Source organism: Rattus norvegicus, chromosome 6 (genome assembly GCF_036323735.1).
Source record: "Rattus norvegicus strain BN/NHsdMcwi chromosome 6, GRCr8, whole genome shotgun sequence".
In the NCBI taxonomy this organism is placed as follows: Eukaryota; Metazoa; Chordata; class Mammalia; order Rodentia; family Muridae; genus Rattus; species Rattus norvegicus.
The window spans coordinates 37,782,451-37,803,911 of NC_086024.1; the positions used below are offsets into that span (position 1 = coordinate 37,782,451).

General features: G+C 43.4%; 1 long non-coding RNA gene across 2 annotated transcripts in view; it reads left to right on the forward strand.

The window, feature by feature from the left end:
* LOC134479337 (uncharacterized) overlaps positions 1–21,461 on the forward strand; it is a 96,324-nt gene that overhangs the window by 11,808 nt on the left and 63,055 nt on the right. The window contains exon 2 of one of the 2 annotated variants that reach the window (XR_010052522.1): positions 5,052–5,139. This is a non-coding gene — a long non-coding RNA (uncharacterized LOC134479337). Of the gene's footprint in view, positions 1–4,820; positions 5,140–21,461 lie in introns of those variants that run through there. The other variant, XR_010052523.1, reaches the window with a different exon arrangement.

Sequence of the window (21,461 nt, forward strand, 5' to 3'; positions counted from 1 at the left end):
GGGAAGCACTATCAGAAATGAGAGCTTATATTTTTTAAAGATTTGTTTCTGTTTCTGTGCATGTGTCTATGTCTGTGTGAGTGTGTTGCACATGTGTGCAGACGTTTTTCAGAGACAAGAAAAGGGCCACAGTTTCCTTGGAACTGAAGAAAATTTGGAAAATAGCTTGCATCCTCTGGGAAAATTGTAAGTGTTCCTAACCATTGGGCCATATCTGCAGTTCTAACAACCTCATTTTTTTAGACAGTGTGTTTTATGAACTGGCTACATGGGTGGCTGGCCATCAAGTTCTGAGTATCTTCTCTTCCCTGTCTCACCTAGACTAGGTTGCAGCCATGTAGCACCATGCCACAGTGTTACACGAGTGCTGGAATCTGAACTTTGGTCCTTGCTCCTGTAGACTAGGCAGTTTACTGAAGGAACTTTCTGCAGCTCCACTTTCTGTTTGTTTCTTTTTATTCCTTAAAAATTTTATACCCAAACGCAATATATTTAGATCATAGTCACCAACCACCCACGCCCTTGAATATCTCTCATAGTCACCAGCCACCCACGCCCTTGAATATCTCTTGTAATTTCATGTTTAACAAGATTATTTTTTCCTAGCTGTTTTGTGGTGGGGACTTGATTTTTCTTTTTTCTTTTCTTTTCTTTTCTTTTCCTTTCTTTCCTTTCCTTTCCTTTCCTTTCCTTTTCTTTTCTTTTTTTTAAAAACATGGTTGAAGAGCAAGGTTGCTACTGAATGGTCTCCAATATGTCCCCTGGAGAAGTTGATTGGTGAAGACAGAAACTTGCTGAGCTGATTGGACTGCCCTGGTCTAGCTTACCCCATGTTTTCCCCATCTTGACAAGTGCTGTGAGAGCGGATAGGAGTCCAGCCAAGCCCGGCCAACCCAATCTAGACTTCCAAAAGTACTCCCCACTTAGCCTAATTAGCTCTCATTAGAGCTCACCTTGAGACAAGGCCCTCCTCTTTGACAATACTGCCTTGGAGGAGATGCTTCCAGCAGTTGAATCTCCATGCGACAAACCATAGCAGCAAGTACACAGATAGGTTTAAACAGTACCATAAGAACTACTGCAACAGTGGAGATGGTTCACATGTGTGAGAGAGCCTGCAGCCCAACCATGAGGACCTGAGTTCAGATTCCCAGAGCCCATGTAAAATGTTGGGCATGGCTGTGCATATACCTGAAACCCCTCGTGCTGTAGGCTGGAGTGGAGTAGGGTGCAGACAGGGACTGAAGACTAGTTTCCAGTTTCAGCGAGAGACTGTCTCGAGGGAATGAAAGAGTGACAGAGTGGGACATTTGATGTCTTCCTCTGGCCTCTCATTGTGTGTGCATAGCTACACACACACACACACACACACACACACACACACACACACCTGGATCTAGTAGTGCAACCTGAGATGGAAAAATCATGAGTTCAGACCTGCCTGTACAAAGTGAATTCGAGGTCAGCTTGAGCAGCTTAGCAACAAATATATATATATATATATATATATATATATATATATATATATACACATATATATAAAACAATTAACTTAGATGTCATGGGAGCCTATCAGAAGAGCTTCTGACCAGCCTCGGCAGGGATAGAATATGCCTCATGCAGAAGTTACAGTTAAGAACTCAGCTGAAGCTCTCTGGCTAAGTGATCCTGTCCAGACGTGGATTTTCTTTTCTTTCAAACCCAGGGTCCTGGATTTGGGGGAAACCAGAAGTTAACAAAGGTGCTTAGGTCCAGGGTTAAGTGTGGTTCTAAGGTCGGGGCCTAGGCTAGAATGGGATAAGAGACTCTCCTGAGGGGGAACTGATCCAGAGGCCTGCCATCTATCTTTCCCTCCTCCATCCACTCTCTTCCTCCTTCCGTCATCTCAGGACAGGGCTAAGCTAACAAGAGTGGCTTCCATCTGGAGCCAGATAGCTCAGGGGCTCTGAGCCATCAGCCTGGCCTTTGTCATAAGCTCCTTGGCAGGGTCATATGGCAGAACTACTTGTCCCACCTCAGCTGGGGTGAATGGAGATGGTGCCGAACTGCCAGCCGAGCCTTTCTACACTTCCTTCCATGGGTCTGAGCAAATGAGAACAAACAGTGAACTTTTAGTCCAGCCCTGAGGGGCCTTGCTCTCGACTGGCCAAGGCCATTCCTGGGCAGTCTCCTCCACGTTTGCTAGCCAGATTGCTGTGTTTGTGCAAAGCGAGGTTGAGCTCATTGAATATCCGGTGTGAATGCTCTGACCTTGACTCTGTAGAATGTTCTAGAAGCATTGTGCCAGAGTGTTGTGTATATTTTCAGGCCTCCATAGAAATTCAAGAGCTGTAGATAGTCAAAGCTAAAATCAGTCTTTGGGAACCTGCCAACCAATCCCTTTTTATGCAGCTTCTCGACAGTAATACCTGCTAGAATCCGGCTAGTGGCAGGAAGGGCAGTTTAAAGAGTGCACATCTTTCTCTGTGTGTTCATGCATGATGGTTGTTGTGGGACAAGTATAGATGAATCTTGTTCTTGAACAACACATGACTGCAAGCTGTAGCCCACATAAACCCATATCCCCTTAGATACCTGTGTCTAGGACATTTGCTGCCATGTAAGCACATGCCTTTTCATGATTAGATATCTTGATCACTTGGGGGATTTATACTTTCTTGAACTTAAATCACTGCTTTTAGTTGGAGGGACAAACATAAATATGAAACCAGCCAAACCTGGAATTTAATTGCACTTCTTCTAGAAAGACTCCTAATCTGAGACATCTCTTACCTATAAATCTTGTTTTCCTTTCTAAAGAACAGGGCTAGTTATGTGACTGTCTCTGTGTTCTTGTGGGAATTCTGGGAAATGAGGAGTGTAAAGGGCTGGCATTTCACGCATCTAGATCTCCAGAGACTCGGCTGGCCTGCTTTTCTGAGATGCCAGACTTCAGATGTGATCGTGGCGTTGACTCTCTCTGCTTCCCTCTCACAGAAGGAAGTGTCCATCAATTCTTATTAAACACACAGGATGGCTAAACAAGTGTATTGGTCTTTTGGACCTGCCATACCAAAGTGCCAGAGGCTGGGTGGCTTAAACAACAGAAATTTATGGTCTCACGTTTCCAGAGTCCAGAATTCTGAGAGTAAGGTGTTGGCAGAGCTGATTTCTCCTGGGGCCTCTCTTCTTGGCTCACAGATGTCTGCCGCCTTCTTGTGTCCTCACATGGTCTTTGCTTGGTGCCTATCTATGTTCCGATCTTTTCTTCTTCTACACAGTCAGTCACATTGGAGTAGGCCCTGCCCGGCTGACCTCATTTCACCACAATAACCTTGCTATTGGTGCCCAACATTCCGAGAATCGTGGAATTAGGACTTAAGCATATGAATTTTGGAAGATGCACTTTGCCCCACGTTCCTGCAACGTGTTTGCAGGAGTCACACATGTGGAAAGAAGTTGTTTGGTTGCAGTGATAAGCTGGACACAATTCATTTCATTCTTCTTCTTTTATTTTTATTTTTATTTTTTTTTGATTGCCCTTGTTGAGTTGCCTGGTGGTCTTGTCCCAAGGCCCAGCTGGATGGATGTTTCCCGCCGCAGGCTTGGGCAGCTGTTGCAGGCTTGGGCAGCTGTTGCAGGGTTTGGCAGTGAGTGGGGCAGCCCTGTCTTGCCTGCTGAGTGGCTGCAAAGTGCATTTCCATCACCGACACCTTGAGACGTTTTACAGGGCAATTCCTGCTTGTCAGCAGCTGCATTTCTTAATCGGTGGCTCATTCATTTCTCTAAAGGCTCCTGACACTTCTGACCAGCTCCAGCGGGTTTCGTGTGGGCATGCCCAGCCTTGTGCTCTTGAATCCAAGTGTGCTCACACCCTGGGAGCAAGCCAGAATTCCTGAGTCCTTCCATTATTCTTAGCCTTGAAATAAATGGTGGGAGCGGGTGTTTCAAACCCAGACTCGGGGCTTTTGCAAACATAGTTTGGCCTTCCTGCCTACCTATTTTTACTGCTCCCTACCTATTTTTATTGCTCTCATATTTGGAAAAGGAAAATTCCCAGACATGGGCCTGGGAAGCTGGTTGTTCCCAGGTCAGCCCCTAGATGTAGCTTTTTGCCCCTACTTTGACGCAGACGTGTCGCTTTAGCTCTCTGCACTGAGAGTCTATTAGTTAGGTATCAGGTGGTCATGTGGTCTTCCCCCACAGAGGCTGGCGGTCAGCTCTGACTTGTAGGAGTCACTCTTGTTCTCTGATACTTGTGGTCTCTTCTGGTTGAACAGGAAAGTAAAGCCATTGATACAATTTCCCTGGGAGATGGTGGGTGGGAGGGTCCTGCCCTACTTTGATTACAATAACAGCAGACACCTGTTCATCAACACAGGACCTGCAGACTAGAAGGCTGTGACTGTCAACTTTTCCAGGATCTGCATCAAAACAAGAGCAATGACCAGCTTCACAGGGAGCAGGACCATGCTAGTATGGCTTACCAGGCTATGCTTCAAAATTTCATGATCGCTCTTTTACTTACCAGCATACTATAGGGGATGAGAACCTATTGGCTGTCAGGACTTTTTTCTGAATGCAAATCTAGTGTGATGACAAGCTATACTTATCAGCTTGATACATCTAGGATTATCTGGGTAGAAAGTCTCATTGAAGGGTTGTTTATATTGTATTGGATTGCCGTGTAGATGGGTCTATGGGGGATTGTCTTAATTAAGTTAATAGTTATATGACAACCCATCCCACTGTGGGTGACACCATTCTCTAGGCAGGGTTTATGAACTGTGTAAGAGTATAGAAGTCTAGCTGATCATAGGCAGTTGAGCATGTATCATTTGTCCCTGAGGTTCCTGACTTGACTTCTCTCTCTACAGTGATTGTAACCTGGAATTATGAGCTGAAATAAATCTCTTTTCCCTTAGTCGCTTTTTGTCAGGCAGGTTATTTTATCACAGCAACAGAAATGAAACAAAAACATCCTGCAAACCCCACTTGCCCCAAGTAGTACTTAGTTGATGTCATTTGTAGGTGAGGCCAAAGTGTCATTTGCTTTTTTTTTTTTTTTTCAGTTTAAGGAGATAGCTTTGGTGACAATGAATGTTTGAATGAAGACTGATCCAGGCCAAAGGTATTCCTGGGATCCACATCCATTAGCAAGTATGCTTCAGTGTGGGAATGAGACTACTCAAGCTTTTGTTTGGCTTTTATACACATCTGTTGAAAAATTCTTTTCTCTCCACCCCGCCCCCTGTGCTGTGATTTTTCCAGGAAAAGCAAAGAAACTATATCGTTGTTGTGTTTTAATCTCTTCTAGTGCTTTGGTAGTTTGCTTGGGGGAAAAGTGTGCCTTTGATGAATTCCAAAGAATTCATTTTTAGGAAAGAGATCACTTCCAATCATGACCAAATTCAGTGGACTGAACATATTGTCTTTTTGGTTGTTTTTAAAAGGATTTATTTTTGATGTGTGTGTTTAGATGAGTTTACATGCACCACTTATCTGCAGGTGACTAGGTCACAGGGCATCAGATACTCTCTGGAACAAACAGTTGTTCTATGATGTAGGTGCTGAGAACTGAAAAGGAGTCTTCTGCAAGAGCAGCAGGTGATTTTAATCACCAACCCATTTTTTTCCCCACTCCTGAATGTTGTTTATGTTGGTATGAGCATCAAAGGTTGATAGTATGCCATGGGTCCAGAGAAGCCTGAGGGTTGGTAGCCAGGAGTAGGACCATCTAGAACTCTTCAAATATGCTCAGTAGGATTGAAAATTGTCCCAAAACCATGACACACAAGGATCGGGTGGAGGATCTCATATGGGCAGAGCATGGGGAAATCCTTAGTACTGGAGGGGTTTTCTTCGTACCCTGATCTATGTGACTCTGATGGGCAGAATTTCAACTCACTGTAAAAGTCAACTTCATCCTGGAGGACTTCCCAACTCAGGTGGATTTGAATGAGTACTAATCTGGGGTGCACATGTGACTTGAGTCCTGCCCTACTTTGATTACAATAACAGCAGACACCTGTTCATCAACACAGGCTCTCTGTGCCTCTGTAATTCCTCTTGAGCTCCATTTTCAGCCTGGATACTTATTTCATTTCTTTGCTGTATCTTAGATTTAGTTTATCTCCAAATTATTCTCATTTAGGACAGGGGAATCTGAGACAGTTAACGACAGGCATACATTTGAGTAGAATTAGTTTGAGTTCATATCTTCTGCTGTCCTCTAGGGTCACCTGTCTTGCCATGGCCCAGCCCTAGTCTTGTCATTGCCAATATAGCAGCATGTGAGTCTGCTCTCTCAGCATGATTTCCCTGGGTAGTTTCCTCCAGTCTTCACCAAAAGATGAAGCTAATACAACAAAGCCATTATCTGCTCTACCTCTCCTGTGCCTTCAGTTGGATGTAGCTTTCACTCCATTCAACTAGTGGGAAAACTAGCAAGGTTGATGGGACTAAGTGCTGTATACAGATGGTACCTACAAGGTTGGCTGATGCGGCTTCTGGAGGAAGGATATCGCTTTGGAAGTCAGGACCCTTCATCTTCTCCCACAGCAGCTCCAAGTACTGAGGGAACAAGAATTCTCACTCTTTTACTCATGTGCAACTTAGAGTTAACTTGCTATTTTAGGTACTTTTCTACAAGTGAGTAATTACTAGTTGGGGAGCCAAGCATTCTTGTCTGGCCACTCCTCCCTGTTTGGTCTCCTCATGGCTTTTTTCTCTATATGATGCTTCCTTCTCTCTTTCCTATGATCTTCTCTTTAGGCTGAGTGTCTCTGCTAGACAGTGGCCCAGGCCATGCCCAGTGATGCTCTCCCAATCATGTAGCAACTAGTTTGGAGCCTAGAGAGGTTATGGACTATAGAGAGAGCAGTGAGTGGGGCACAGCACACCAGAAGAAAAAACCCCAAGGTCCTGTGATGGGAAAGTGCTTGAATCAAGAGGGTCAGTTCTTCCTTTGAGCTTTGGTTGTGTGGATATCATGTACTGAATGTCAGAAGAACACAATGAGCCTTCAAGAAGCCAGCAGGCTTGGCTCCAGGGATAGTTAGATTAGATGTCCATGAAGTGTCGTGTCACTGAGCAGGCTTGGTGAGCAGGGAGGAATGCCAGCCATGAATAGCTTGTAGCCTTGCTTCCATGGGAATGTCTAGCTTTTTAGCCACTATGGTGGGAAGCGCTGTGTTAGAGAGGGAGAAATTAGATAATTTGGAGGTGATTTGAGGGATACAAAGGCCAAAGTTTGCTAATGGGTGACAGGAGCCAGTTTATTTGGCCCCTTCATACCTCAGCAAGTTCTGTATTTCCCATGAAAATCAGAGCCAAGTGGGGTGAGTGACTTAGCAAAAGTAGAAGTACACAGGAGTGTTGAAATGTTTGTGGTTCCCGTCACAGAGGCATGCAATTCTTTTATCACCATCAGATGACCTAAAATTAATTGCAAATAATATCATTTTTTGTTTCTATTCTGATGAGCACTGAATTTTATATTGTCACATTAAAAAAATAAGTCTTGGGTTATACTTCCCAACATATGCAGATGTACCTCTTTTTCTAACATTTACCAGGTGGGGGCCACACTACCCTACATTTTGATGCAGCACTTACAGACAGAAGAAGGCTCTGGGGGTAGTTTAGCTGATGAAGGGAAGAGATGACTTTCTCTCACAGACATAGGCCTTACCTAGAGTTCAAACTTTTTCCTCAGTATTCAGAGCTAGAGAATGTGTGGAGTAGAATCAGCATGAAAGAAAAATAGGGAATGTGATAGGAAGGGAGGGAGGGAGGACTGGGCAGAGATAGTAGAGGCCTGAGATGAGAAGAAGTCAAGTCATGGCAACCAAAACTTTTCATGAGTGTTTGTAAGAAATTTCACTGAGGACCAAGAGATATGGGGGACAGCAATGTTAAACAGTGAAGGCAGGTGCACAGGTCTTGATGGTGACAGAAAGGCCCGAGCAAAACTTGATTGAGGCCATCTTTTCTGGAGTTCTGCCCTGTGGCAGCAGCTTGACAACTTTGTTTAACCTGACCACTGCCTGATGTGGTCACATTATAATTCTCAACCTCTGATCAAGGAAGCCATGCCCTTCTCTATGGTGAGTGACAGAGCTGGAATTCAGTCTGACTGTGGAGCCCCTCTCCACTTTCTGTAGCTTCTTGTAGACTCACACTACCCAGTTCTCCTGGAAAGTTCTCAGAAGCAAATAAATATAGTTCTTTTCTAAATAAGGAATTGGAAACTTCAAAAACGGAGGGGGAATTTTGTAAAACCATTACACCCAATAGAAAAAACGGGGTGTGTGTGGAATAAATAGCTCTTCTAGTTCTTGTGGATGTAGGCTGCAGGAATGTTAGACACCCGGCCTTGAAATGCTACATTCTTGGTAGCCACACCTGTCCTGTACTTGTTTTGATGTAACTATCTTTAACAGCATTACATTGACATGAGTAAACTCTACATGAAATTTGAAATGATTTTAGAATATACATTTTATAAATTATTCATAGCATACTTTATATTGATTGTTTTAAAGGCAACAATGGCATCTCCTTTCTTTGGCTTTGACCTTATATTTTATGTTGTATCTCATTATACACAGATGTATGTTTACATGTCCAATATACATAATTCAAACATGTGCTTTCTGAAATCCTACTTACCCTTACTCTTTGTGATTCAATCCAATATGTTCTATTATTGTCTATTCTAGTCTATTTTTGTTGAAACTATGCTGGTTATGAACCATCTAAATTGATTTCACAACAAATTAATGGTTCGTGACCCACAGTTTGAGACACCATGGCCTAAACAATGTCTTAATCAGACATGGTTTGAGAAGAAAGTCATTATAGAGGAGATGCAGAGTCACCAATTATCTTTGGTTATAAATGTTAAAATAGTAACACAAAAATCATGTTTTTCATAACATCAAAAAGGGAATTGCATACATGTAGAAAAAATAAAATAGGACAAGCTTGGCTTTGCCCCAGACTGCAGCAGATTTGTGATGCTCCTGGTGATATGTGCAACTGAGTTTTGTCTTGTGCCTGCAGTTCTTGGCTCACTGGATACAGGTACGGATGCAGAATGAGGCACTGGCTACAGTCCAGAAGCCCGTGCTGCATAGCTCAGACAACCTGCCTCTAACAGACTCTAGGAAATGACCAGTGTGGATACTCTGGGTCCTCATTCTACATGTTGATGTGTAACTAGGATCTGATGATGTTTGTGAACTTGTTCTTGGCATCTGGCCCTCCAGCAGGCCTCTAAAAACCTAATGATGTTTCACTTACCACTTCTAGATCTCATAGGTTCTTACTGTGCCTTCCAGAAGTCTCTATTTCTCTCTGTGTGTCTCTGTGTCTCTGTCACCTCCACCCCCTTCAAGGGCATGGCGTGATAGCTCCCACTGATTCTTACTTTTCTTTATCTACCCCCTTCTCCATTGGTACACTAGACTTCTACCTCACGGAAACAAATTTTTTACTCACTTTCTTTAGGATCTGTATTATTCCTGTCCATTCAGAAGTCTTAGGTCTTAAGTCAATCTTTATTGGAGGTTGACATTATTTATGGGATTCATTTCCTAACAGTTTGATGTTGAGCAGTTGACAGTCAAGTTTAAGGCAAGTGTATTTTCTTCTGAGACCTTTCTTTAAGTTTTCCTAATCTGTGGACAATAGATTTGGTTAAGCCTCAGCCTAATAAACTCAAAATTAATAACTACATGTTTTCCTTTTTTGAGAGCACGAATGTATATTCAGTGTTGTATGCATGTGCTCACAGAAGTGTGTGTGGAGGCTAGAGGGGGTTATCAAACATCTTCCACTTTCTTCTATCCTTTCCCATTGAGGTAAGATCTCTCACTGAAACTGAAGTTAGGCTGAATGGTAGCAAGCCCCAATGATCCTTCTTTCTCTGTCCTCTACCTGTACACATACTCATCCTTTTAGACAAGTGCTAGGGATTTAAGTCAGATTCTCACAGTAATTACATGCTTTAAAAGTTTTTTAAATCTATCTATCTATCTATCTATCTATCTATCTATCTATTATCTATCTATCTATTATCTATCTATCTATCTATTATCTATCTATCTATCTATCTATATCTATCTATCTATCTATCTATCATCTATCTAGTGTGTGTGTGTGTGTGTGTGTGTGTGTGTGTGTGTGTGTGTGTGTGTGCACTTACATACTTGGTCAGACTGGTACCTCATGGTAAAGTTGGGGAAGCAGGCTACAACCAGAATATGGAATAATTAGTATGGATTTTGTCGAAGAAGCAGAACACATATGAATAGATAGAGACAAAATCCTGTAGATTCCGGTCAGTGAGACCTTTGGAATTTATTTTTGTTGCAAAGGTTAAACTTTGAGGTTTTGAAAAGTAAGGAAACACAATAAGATTTAAGATTGAGAAGGGTGGCTCTAATAAAAATGAGATACACACATCACACATCTATCAGAAAGGCTGATATTAAAAACACTAATAGCATCGAATGTTGGTGTGGATGTGGAGCAATGGGAACCCTCATTTCTCGCAAATGGGAATGAAAGGTGACACAGTTGCATTTCTTATGGCTGAACACATCTGACCCATCCATTCTACTCTTGTATTTGTCCAAGCGAGTTTAAGATTCCCTTCATACAAAAGCCTGGATAAAAATATTGACAGCCACTTCACTCACAATTGCTCAAATTTGGAAGGAACCAACATACTCTCCAGGCAATGAGTAGATGAAGAAAGTGGTATATCTAGACAATGGAATATTATTCAGTGACAAGAAGAGACACCAAGACACTAAAAGATATAGAGAACATGAATGTTCATACTATTAGTCAAAAGATGTCACCATGAAAAGGCTACATACAATGCAATTCCCACTATTTGATATCCTGGGAAAAGCAATTCCTGATGTGGGATTGGAGGAAGGGGTGGAATAAGCAGAATACAGAGCTTTTCAGGTAGTGAAGCATCTGTGGATTCCACCCAGCGGATACTTGTCATACATTTATACAAACTTACGGAACGTACAAGAGTGAGTCCCATTGTGAAGATGGGCCAGATGGGCTAGATTTTGATGAGCCAATGTAGTTCATTAGAACAGATGAGCCACTCTGGTGTGAATGTTGTTGATGAGAGAATTTGTGTGTGGGGACAGGAGTATTCTCTGCATTTACCACCATTTTTTGTGAATCCAAAATTGCTGTTGAAAATAAAGTCTATTAAAGAATGGTAAAGATCATTAAATTTGCTGTGTGTGTGTGTGTGTGTGTGTGTGTGTGTGTGTGTGTGTGTAAAGGGTAGATTGCATGAGATCCAGGAAAGGGGCAGAGGCCAGTGAGAAAGAAGATCTTAGCTTGCCACTTAAGAGAAGTCGGTGACTCAGATTAACACTTTGATGCTCTGAAGGATACAGTGTGGTCAAATTTGAGAAATGATTGGAAGTGATATTGCCAAAACCTGCTGGTAAAATAAGTGTGAGGGATGAAGGAAAGGGAATAAATAAGCTTGCAGGAACTTTATTTATATTCAACACTTACATATATGTATAAGAGTATATGTCTGTGTATACACATACACAGGCTTGAGCGTAGAGGCTTGAGACTAATGTTAAGCATCTTTCTCAATAATTTTCCACCTTATATATTGAAACAGAGTCTCTAAATGAGCCCAGAACTTCCCAATTCATCTAGTCTAGCTAGACAGCTTATTCATAAAGTAAGGAAGGATCCCTTGCCTCTGTCTCTCCAGTACTGAGATTTCAGTACAGCCCCCATCTGATTCCAACCCTTCGGCATATAAATGGTTTACCTTGTGAGCCATCCCCTTATCCACACAGATATAATCACTGTTTTCAATAATTCTGTGAAAAATGGTGTAGTTTACCAATACAAATAGATGAGCTTTGAGTAAGAAAAGGAGTTGGAAGGAGGAGGGAAGGACAGAGCCAGAGGCAGAGAAGGGAGTAAGGGAGGGAGGGAGAGAGGAAGAGAGAATCAGGAATTCATGGGTAAATGTATGGGTCAATATTAGTGATATAGGTTTGGTGTCATCAGAATAAGGATATCGTCTATGATCATGATGCGGAAATCATAAGCTGAGGCTGGGGCAGTGAACAGCAAACAACAACAACAAAAACTGTGCTCCTGTCAAAGCTCCGTCCTTGGCATTCTTGGCAGAGCCATTTTGTGAAGTTATCGAGGGTCTGAGTCATGATGACTTGAGGAGATGGTGGAAGATAAGGACGTGTTCCTGGACAGCATCCAGGAATCTCTGAGGAGATGAATTCTGCAATTAGAGCATAATATGCTTTTCTAGGAGCGGCAGCAGTGTTTTCCCACCATATGCCCATGGCAAGAGGGTCAGGGACAGCATTTGCTGGGAATGAGGCTGTCTCCGACATTTATGGGGTAAAGCAGAGATCTAAAACAGTTGTCTTTGGGACTTGGGGACCAAATTGGTTAGGCATGATAGATTGTTGAAAGTGTGGAGACTGGTGCCTACCCGTTGAAATTGAGTCCAGCCAGCATGGCTGTTGAATACTACCCAGCGGATTGGTTTGATTAGGTATACACACAGTGAGCCAAGTGTTAAACTCATTGGTAAATGGAGGGGGTGGCAGGGAGGACTGTAAATGGCAGCAATTTGTAGGATCAGGTCTTTCCTAGCCAGTGTTGTAGCAGTGAAAGAGCAAAATACACATGAGGGATGTAGTTAAAACACTGAGTAAGGAACTGGAGTGAATGAGGAAGAGAGTAAAAGAGTGTGTGTGTGTGCATATGTGTGTGTGTGTGTGTGTGTGTGTGTGTGTGTGTGTGGTGTTGTTGTTGTTGTTGTATGTGTGCACATGCACACATGTTTTGACACTGAAGAGGTGGTGCTGTTGAGAATGAGGAGAAAGAGGAAGGAAAAATGTCATTGAGCATCCCAATGAGGTCAGTGTCATTCAAGTGTCTACTCCAGATGAAGGGACGTAGTGGTTAAAGAATGCTGGCCATTTCAGAGTACTTGCGTTGGTTGCATAGGATTGTGTGGATAAAGCATGATCACAGGAGTGGGTGGATGAGGTAGGATGAGGGACAAATCATGAGATCTGAGCAGCACAAGGAATAGAGATAACAAGGTGTTGGAGATAGGCCATCTCTGAGGATGTTAAAGTTGCCAAGAATGACAGGAGACGTGGAGAGGAAGACAGTGAGCCAAGTGCTAAAGTCATCAATAAATGAAGGTGGATGGCAGGGAGGACTGTAAATGATGGCAAGGCAAATAGTGGGTGGTAAAGTCTGATGGCTTGCACTTCAAAGAACCAAGGACTTTGAAGACGGAAGAAGAAATGGCTTGGAGACGCCATGGAAATGCACGTCTCTCCTGCAGACCCTTTAGTTCTATTGGAAGAAAATAAAGCCTCTACTTGAGAAGATTCTATGGCAACTGATATATTTGGGGACAGTCTGAAAACATGATGGGGAACCAAATGTCCCCCAAAGGTGTGGTAGATGAGCAGATTGGAAGTCAGTAACAAGATGATTACTCGGTTGAACAAGACAGAGAAGGGTTTTCTTTGCAGGAGGCCCCTCATGCAAATTTCTCAGAAATAAGAAAAAGGATGACCTAAGTAAGAAGGCGTAAAGAGTCTTTACAGATGGATTTGAGATGGACATAGAGGGAGGAAGTATAGGGGCGAAGACAAGGAGATCCTGGGATGCCATGTCAAGGAGCAAGGATTTGGGAAGCCATCAGAGCACTTACGTGGACAAAAATCTCGGTGTTTTAGAAGTATCACTTGGTGTTAGTGTTGGAGGTTAAAGGACCAGAGTCCACATTGGAAGCATGGATATTGATTAGCAGGCTGTGAGAATAGTAGGAAGGGCTTTGTTTTTTAGTGGGACTATTTTAAACCCTTGTGCAGGTTTTGGAATTTGGATAAACTTCAAGGCTCAGTACTCTTACATGATCATTTTTAAAAATAATTTTATTTTTGGATATTTTCTGTATTTACATTTCAAATGTTATCCCCTTTCCCCTCTCTCCCACACCCCTTGCCCTTGCTTCTATGAGGATGCTCCCATTCCCTCTCACCCACCCACTCCAACCTCAACACCCTGGCATTACCCTACATTTTGGAAACAAGCTTTCACAGGACCAAGGGCTTTTCCTCCCATTGTTGCTGGACAATGTCATCCTCTGCCACATATGTGGCTGGAGTCATGGCTCCCTCCATGTGTCCTCATTGGTTAGTGGTTTAGTCTCTGGGAGCTCAGGTGAGTTTTGGTTGGTTGATATTATTGTTCTTCCTATGGTGTTGCAAACCCCTTCAGCTCCTTCAGTCTTTTCTCTAACTCCTCCATTGCGGTCCCCTTGCTCAGTCCAATGGTTAGCTGCAACCATCCTCACCTGTATCAGTAGGGCTCAGGCAGAGCCTCTCAGGAGACACCCATATCAGGCTCCTGTCAGCAAGCACTTCTTGACATCGGCAATAGTGACTGGGTTTGATGGCAGCATATGGGATGGATCCCCAGGTGGGGCAGTCTCTGGATGACCTTTTCTTCAGTCCCTGCTCCACTCTTTGTTCCTGTATTTCCTCCTGTGAGTATTTTGTTCTCTCTTCTAAGAAGGAATGAAACATTCACATTTTGGTCTTTCTTCTTGGGCTTCAGATGATCTGTGAATTTTTTTCTTAGGTATTCCAAGCTTTTGGGCTAATATCGTTTGCTGAGAAGTAGGCTAACTAACTCATATTCAGAAAAGGGGCTGGATATTTTCTGTTACTGTAAAGAGCTAAGAAAGGAGGAGAGGAAAGTGGTCTCTCTTTTGGTTTGTTCTCTTCAGAGGAATTTGCATCAGGAACATAAAATAATAATGTATAAAAGAACAATGGATTTCAGGTCAGGAGGGAAGAAAAAAGAAGTGTGCAGGATGGCATCCTCTGGATACACAAGTGAGCAGGATCCAGCTGTGCCATTGTGAGCTTCCTCATGTACTACTATGTCAGAGCTGTTCCTTGTGGAACTGTGGGCTGTCATCGATCCTCATAGGCCGTCTCTTCTTGCTAGTCTTTGCCTGTGGTAAAAGTCTTGGGTGTTGAGCCTCGATAGTAATTTTTCAGAGGCCCTTTTTTCCACATGACTTGAATCTGCAGCCATCTTGGGAGGTAAACTATAAGAAGTTCTCTGTTATGTTGGAGTTTAAAAAAATCAAAGTGCAATCACAATCACTAAAAATTATGAGACCTGGAATCAAACTAAAGTGTGGCTTTTGAAATTCCTTCCTACCTTCCCAATCAAGGTCAAATCCAACCTCATTCCTTTGCTTTTCAGGGGCTACTGTCTCCTTCTATGTGACAACTATGTGACAAAGAGGACCCTGAGTTGTCCTCATCTCTGAACATGAGAAATGGAAAATTGTCTTCTTGTGTCTAGGTGATGGAAGAACTTTGGAAAGAGCATAGTTTAGTTGGGGAAGTGACACAAGACACCGAATGTCCTTGGAGCCTAGCTATGGCATTTGAATCTTAGAGATGATGACAGTGGCTCAAAGAGTCCTAGATGTGTAAGGAAATGTCATGATTTGATCTGGTTCTTGTATATGGATTGTGAAACTGGACTGTCTCTCTCTTGGACTGAAGTCATTATGAGTGGCTATGTCGTCTCTGAGACTAAAGCTACATATGAGCCAGTTACAGTCTTCTCTTGGGCCAGAGGCCCCAGCATCTTCCCCAGGCCTCTGGTCCAGAATAATTGCTACTTATAAGCAGCAAGCTAAATTTTTTCTTTGTTCATTCTTTTTAAGTTCATTCATCTGGTGACAGATGTGGAGCCTGCCCAATTATAAATTCAAGTTCTATAGTCCCAAGGCTGGGACTGAGATTTGCTCTTGGTATGATGGGGTTCCCGACCCTCCCTGGACCTTTGCTCCTGGAGGCAACCTCTATCTAACCCAAGAGCCTCTTTTTAGTAGCCAAGATTTCATTTTTTTAAAAAAAGATTTATTTTATGTTTTATGTGTATGAATATTTTGCTTACATGTATGAATGTGTATCACATGCATGCTTGGAGCCTGCAGAGGTCAGAAGATGGCATCGAATCCCCTGGAACTGGAGTTACGAATTGTTGTTAACACTATATGGGTATTGGGAATAAAACCTGAGTCCTCCATGAAAACAATACATTCTTTTTTTTTTTTTTTATTAACTTGAGTATTTCTTATATACATTTCAAGTGTTATTCCTTTCCCGGTTTCTGGGCAAACATCCCCCTCCCCTTCTTTATGGGTGTTCCCCTCCCCATCCTCTCCCCATTGCCGCCCTCCCCCCAACAATCTAGTTCACTGGGGGTTCAGTCTTAGCAGGACCCAGGGATTCCCCTTCCACTGGTGCTCTTCCTAGGATATTCATTGCTACCTATGAGGTCAGAGTCCAGGGTCAGTCTATGTATAGTCTTTAGGTAGTGGCTTAGTCCCTGGAAGCTCTGTTGCTTGGCATTGTTGTACATATGGGGTCTCCAGCTCCTTCAAGCTCTTCCAGTTCTTTCTCTGATTCCTTCAACGGGGGTCCTATTCTCAGTTCAGTGGTTTGCTGCTGGCATTCGCCTCTGATTTGTTGTATTCTGGCTGTGTCTCTCAGGAGCGATCTACATCCCATTCCTGTCGGCCTGCACTTCTTTGCTTCATCTATCTTGTCTAATTGGATGGCTGTATATGTATGGGCCACATGTGGGGCAGGCTCTGAATGGGTGTTCCTTCTGTCTCTGTTTTAATCTTTGCCTCTCTATTCCCTGCCAAGGGTATTCTTGTTCCCCTTTTAAAGAAGGAGTGAAGCATTCACATTTTGATCATCCGTCTTGAGTTTCATTTGTTCTAGGCATCTAGGGTAATTCAAGCATTTGGGCTAATAGCCACTTATCAATGAGTGCATACCATGTGTGTTTTTCTGTGATTGGGTTACCTCACTCAGGATGATATTTTCCAGTTCCGACCATTTGCCTACGAATTTCATAAAGTCATTGTTTTTGATAGCTGAGTAATATTCCATTGTGTAGATGTACCACATTTTCTGTATCCATTCCTCTGTTGAAGGGCATCTGGGTTCTTTCCAGCTTCTGGCTATTATAAATAAGGCTGCGATGAACATAGTGGAGCACGTGTCTTTTTTATATGTTGGGGCATCTTTTGGGTATATGCCCAAGAGAGGTATAGCTGGATCCTTAGGCAGTTCAATGTCCAATTTTCTGAGGAACCTCCAGACTGATTTCCAGAATGGTTGTACCAGTCTGCAATCCCACCAACAATGGAGGAGTGTTCCTCTTTCTCCGCATCCTTGCCAGCATCTGCTGTCACCTGAGTTTTTGATCTTAGCCATTCTCACTGGTGTGAGGTGAAATCTCAGGGTTGTTTTGATTTGCATTTCCCTTATGACTAAAGATGTTGAACATTTCTTTAGGTGTTTCTCAGCCATTTGGCATTCCTCAGCTGTGAATTCTTTGTTTAGCTCTGAACCCCATTTTTAATAGGGTTATTTGTCTCCCTGTGGTCTAACTTCTTGTGTTCGTTGTATATTTTGGATATAAGGCCTCTATCTGTTGTAGGATTGGTAAAGATCTTTTCCCAATCTGTTGGTTGCCGTTTTGTCCTAACCACAGTGTCCTTTGCCTTACAGAAGCTTTGCAGTTTTATGAGATCCCATTTGTCGATTCTTGATCTTAGAGCATATGCCATTGGTGTTTTGTTCAGGAAATTTTTTCCAGTGCCCATGTGTTCCAGATGCTTCCCTAGTTTTTCTTCTATTAGTTTGAGTGTATCTGGTTTGATGTGGAGGTCCTTGATCCACTTGGACTTCAGTTTTGTACAGGGTAATAAGCATGGATCGATCTGCATTCTTCTACATGTTGACCTCCAGTTGAACCAGCACCATTTGCTGAAAATGCTGTCTATTTTCCCATTTGATGGTTTTGGCTCCTTTGTCAAAAATCAAGTGCCCATAGGTGTGTGGGTTCATTTCTGGGTCTTCAATTCTGTTCCATTAGTCTATCTGTCTGTCTCTGTACCAATACCATGCAGGAAAACAATACATTCTTAACCCCTGGGCTGTCTCTCCAACCTCGGCCAAGATGCCATTTTGGTGTATACTTTTCTCGTGGCTTTACTTTTTAAAATCTTCCTAGCCTGTGTCCATCATGATATCTCTAACTACACCATTCACACACCTCATGGTCACCCCTAATCCATATAACACACATGGCCCGATCTTCCTTATCTATGAGACTTCACATAGAGAGAGCCATAAGGGCTCTCCACGTCACTGCATGCATCCTCACACAGGGTGTGGCACCACAACATGTTTACCCAGTTCATGGTATTTTTTCCCATTCTTCATGGGTTGTATACATTATTGCCATAGGGGCATGAGACAACCACATACTGTGTCCTTAAGCTTAGCAGCCATGTGTGACTAGCCTTCTTCTGGAGTCAGTGCACCCCAGGACCTGCCAAAATTATTGAAAGGGCAATAGTGTGTCTAAAAAGGAATTAAAAGTTAAAAAAGTAATGAGGAAGAGAGGACAAGAGGATGGGAGAAACAGAAATGATTTGGAAAGTATCTCCAGGATTTGAAAATAAATGTATGATATTCGATCTGTTCATGATCCTTCTGTGGCGCTCGTGTTGCTAAATACTGCTTGATGGAGAAAATATTTGGCAAGAACTGTGAGTTTTATTTCGAGCTTTGGGGAAGTTGGGAGGGAAGCTTCTGAAAAAGGAGTGAGCTGGCATGGCCAGGAGAGAAGAGGCTGGGCCTGGAAGACTTTAGTGGAAATGGAGTATCAGGACCCCCAGTCCCCCACAGGTCCACAGTGAGTACCAGTCCACTCATACTGGAGACTGTCCTTGGTTCAGGTCAGCCCTGGAAACCAGCTTTGCTGCATGCTTTCCCTGAACTCACCTGTAGGTGGCACCTTCCCGCTGACTGTTCTAGCTGCCAAGCAACCATTTCTGGCATCCTCAAAGGCATTGTGGAGAGTCATTGGGATACTGGGGTCCTCCTCTGTCTCTCTACTGATGTTTGTTTTGTTCTTTTTCATTCTCTCTTTTTGTTTTGTTTTGTTTTTGGTGTTGGCGAGAGAACCCAGGGCTTCCTGTGTGCTAAGCAGCTGCTCTAGCACATAAGCTCTACAACCTAAACTGTTAAGTGTGGCTGGTTTTGAAGGCCCAATTCCACACCTTCTCCAACAACAGACCTGGACCCTTTCCTTGACGCACAACGCCACCAAGCTCTGTTAGCACCAACAACCTGGATCTCAAGGTTTACCACTCCACTATTAGGTATGCAAATTTTCCATGTGGCTCAACAAGGCAGCTAGGATTCTGTTACTTTAGGGTCAAAAAATATTCAGCAATAATAATACATTACCTTTGGGAAATGTGTCATGTAATAAAATATTATAGTCGATTGTGGAAGATATCAATGATAATGCATCACAGTTGTAAGACTGTGCAGAAGCAAGATGAAGGGTGTGTGTATCGGTGTCGTAACTGTCAGGGAACAAGAATCAGCCCAGGAAAGACAGGTGCCATTCTATATAACAAAGAAAAAAGGGGAGGAAGAGAGAAAACTTGAGGGGTGCATCTGGGAGAGTGAGTGATGTCACCCTTTTTCTCAAGTCTTTTCAGATGTGCAAGCATGGGCTGCTAGAGGAAGCAGAGCTCAGGCTCTGAGTTCACAGCACCTTCTGGAGCAGACGCAGAGGCCCAGGCCTTCTGACAACAGTAGTTATAAAATAGTGCTGGCTGGTGCTAGAAAGCCGGGTTGCGTTCCAGTGCTATACTGATCCGAAGCAAGGTAGCAGGACCTAGCAGAGACTTTCCAGAAAATTCCTTGGAGATGAGCTTTGCAAGGGCCGAGCGGTGGCATGGTGCCCCAGGCTGTACTGTGTGGTAATGGCTCTTCTCCTTCCATTGCTAGAATAGCTAGGAGTGAGAAGGAATGAATTCGTGATGGTGGTAAATGCGGTGACGAGGGAGGCTGGAGTCTTATTGTAACTATACCTTCTGTGGCACAGTTTACCAATCCTATGATCATCCCTTACCATCTGCCTTCCAGGTACCATTCGCTATGTCGCTGTGTGTATGTGAGCATGTGCGTGCATGTATGTGTGTGTGTGTGCGTGCGTGTATGTGTGTGTGTGTGTGTGTGTGTGTGTGAATTAGTGCAAATACCTGATAACTTTTACAATCTTAGTGTCACAGACTTTATGACTGAGTAATCCTTAGGTTGCCCAAACGCCACAGTTTCATTGCAGCTAGATGGTGACTGGAGGTACAGCAAGGAGAAAGAACTTGACTAAAGCCATAGCTGAGATGGGCCTCAGGACCCTCGTGGGACAGGCCAGGATGACTTTGCCTAATTACCCAGATCCATCCCATTCTGAAATCAGAGTCTCTGGCTGTGGCTCCAACAGCACTCCGGAACCTAGCTGTAAATTCTGAGCCCTGCAGCCACTCCGCTCTGACATTTGTTGTGTTTTACTGCCAAATGCTGCTGCTCTGAGATGCCATCTCCGGAGGGAGAAATTCTTGAAAGAGACACCCTTTCCCCTTCCCAAATTAGGAGTTAATTAGTACCAAAATGTGCATGGTGGGGGTGTCTTAACTGGCCTCGCAAGGGCTTCCCAAAGCAGAAAACTGCCTCCCTTTCGAAAGGCGCCTAATTGTGCTCTCATCTCTGTTTGGAGAAGGGAGTCTCTTGGTCTGGGCCAGGCACCCTCAGGGACGGATCTGTTAACTCGCTGTCACCTCCTTTTGAGATAGTATCATCTGTAACTCTGAGCAATAAAATGAGTAATTGTGGGCCTTTTGAAGCCAGGCTCTATACCCAAGCTAGTTTGTTTACCCTGGAAGGCCTCGGTCAGCCTGTCACCCTGTCCCTTGTGCATTTGCTGAGAGACCTCTTCCAGTCCCTCTTCCTCCCTTGAAGCCTTCAGGATTCCCTCGCCTCCTTGCTCACTTTGTGTTTGTTCTGAAAATGCCACAGTTCAGAAGTAAATTTCTTTACCCCAGTGTCTGGTTCTCATACTGGCAAAGCTTCCCTTTGTGGGAATTTGAAGAAAGCCATTTCTGTTAGAATGCAGACTTCCTAGAAAAGTAGCATGGCTCCCAATTCCATTCTTGTCCCCTCCCTAGCTGCCCACCAGGCCAGCTGAGAGCTGTGTGTGTTGGGGCTGGTGGTGGTTGGGGGTCCTGAGTCCAGGGGGGTTCCCGCTGGGTTCCAGAACCAGCATTTGTACACTCAGAATTTAAATGAAGGTCTCAAAAGACAAAAGTAATGAAGATTTACTGAAGCTGCCATTGTCTGATAATTCAATACCAGCTCATTATTAGAACCACATTTATTGAGGTTTAATCACTATGAAGCGGGCGGCTCTGGCACAGCTGTCAAACCGCACGCAATGTGTTCTTAATAATTAATCAG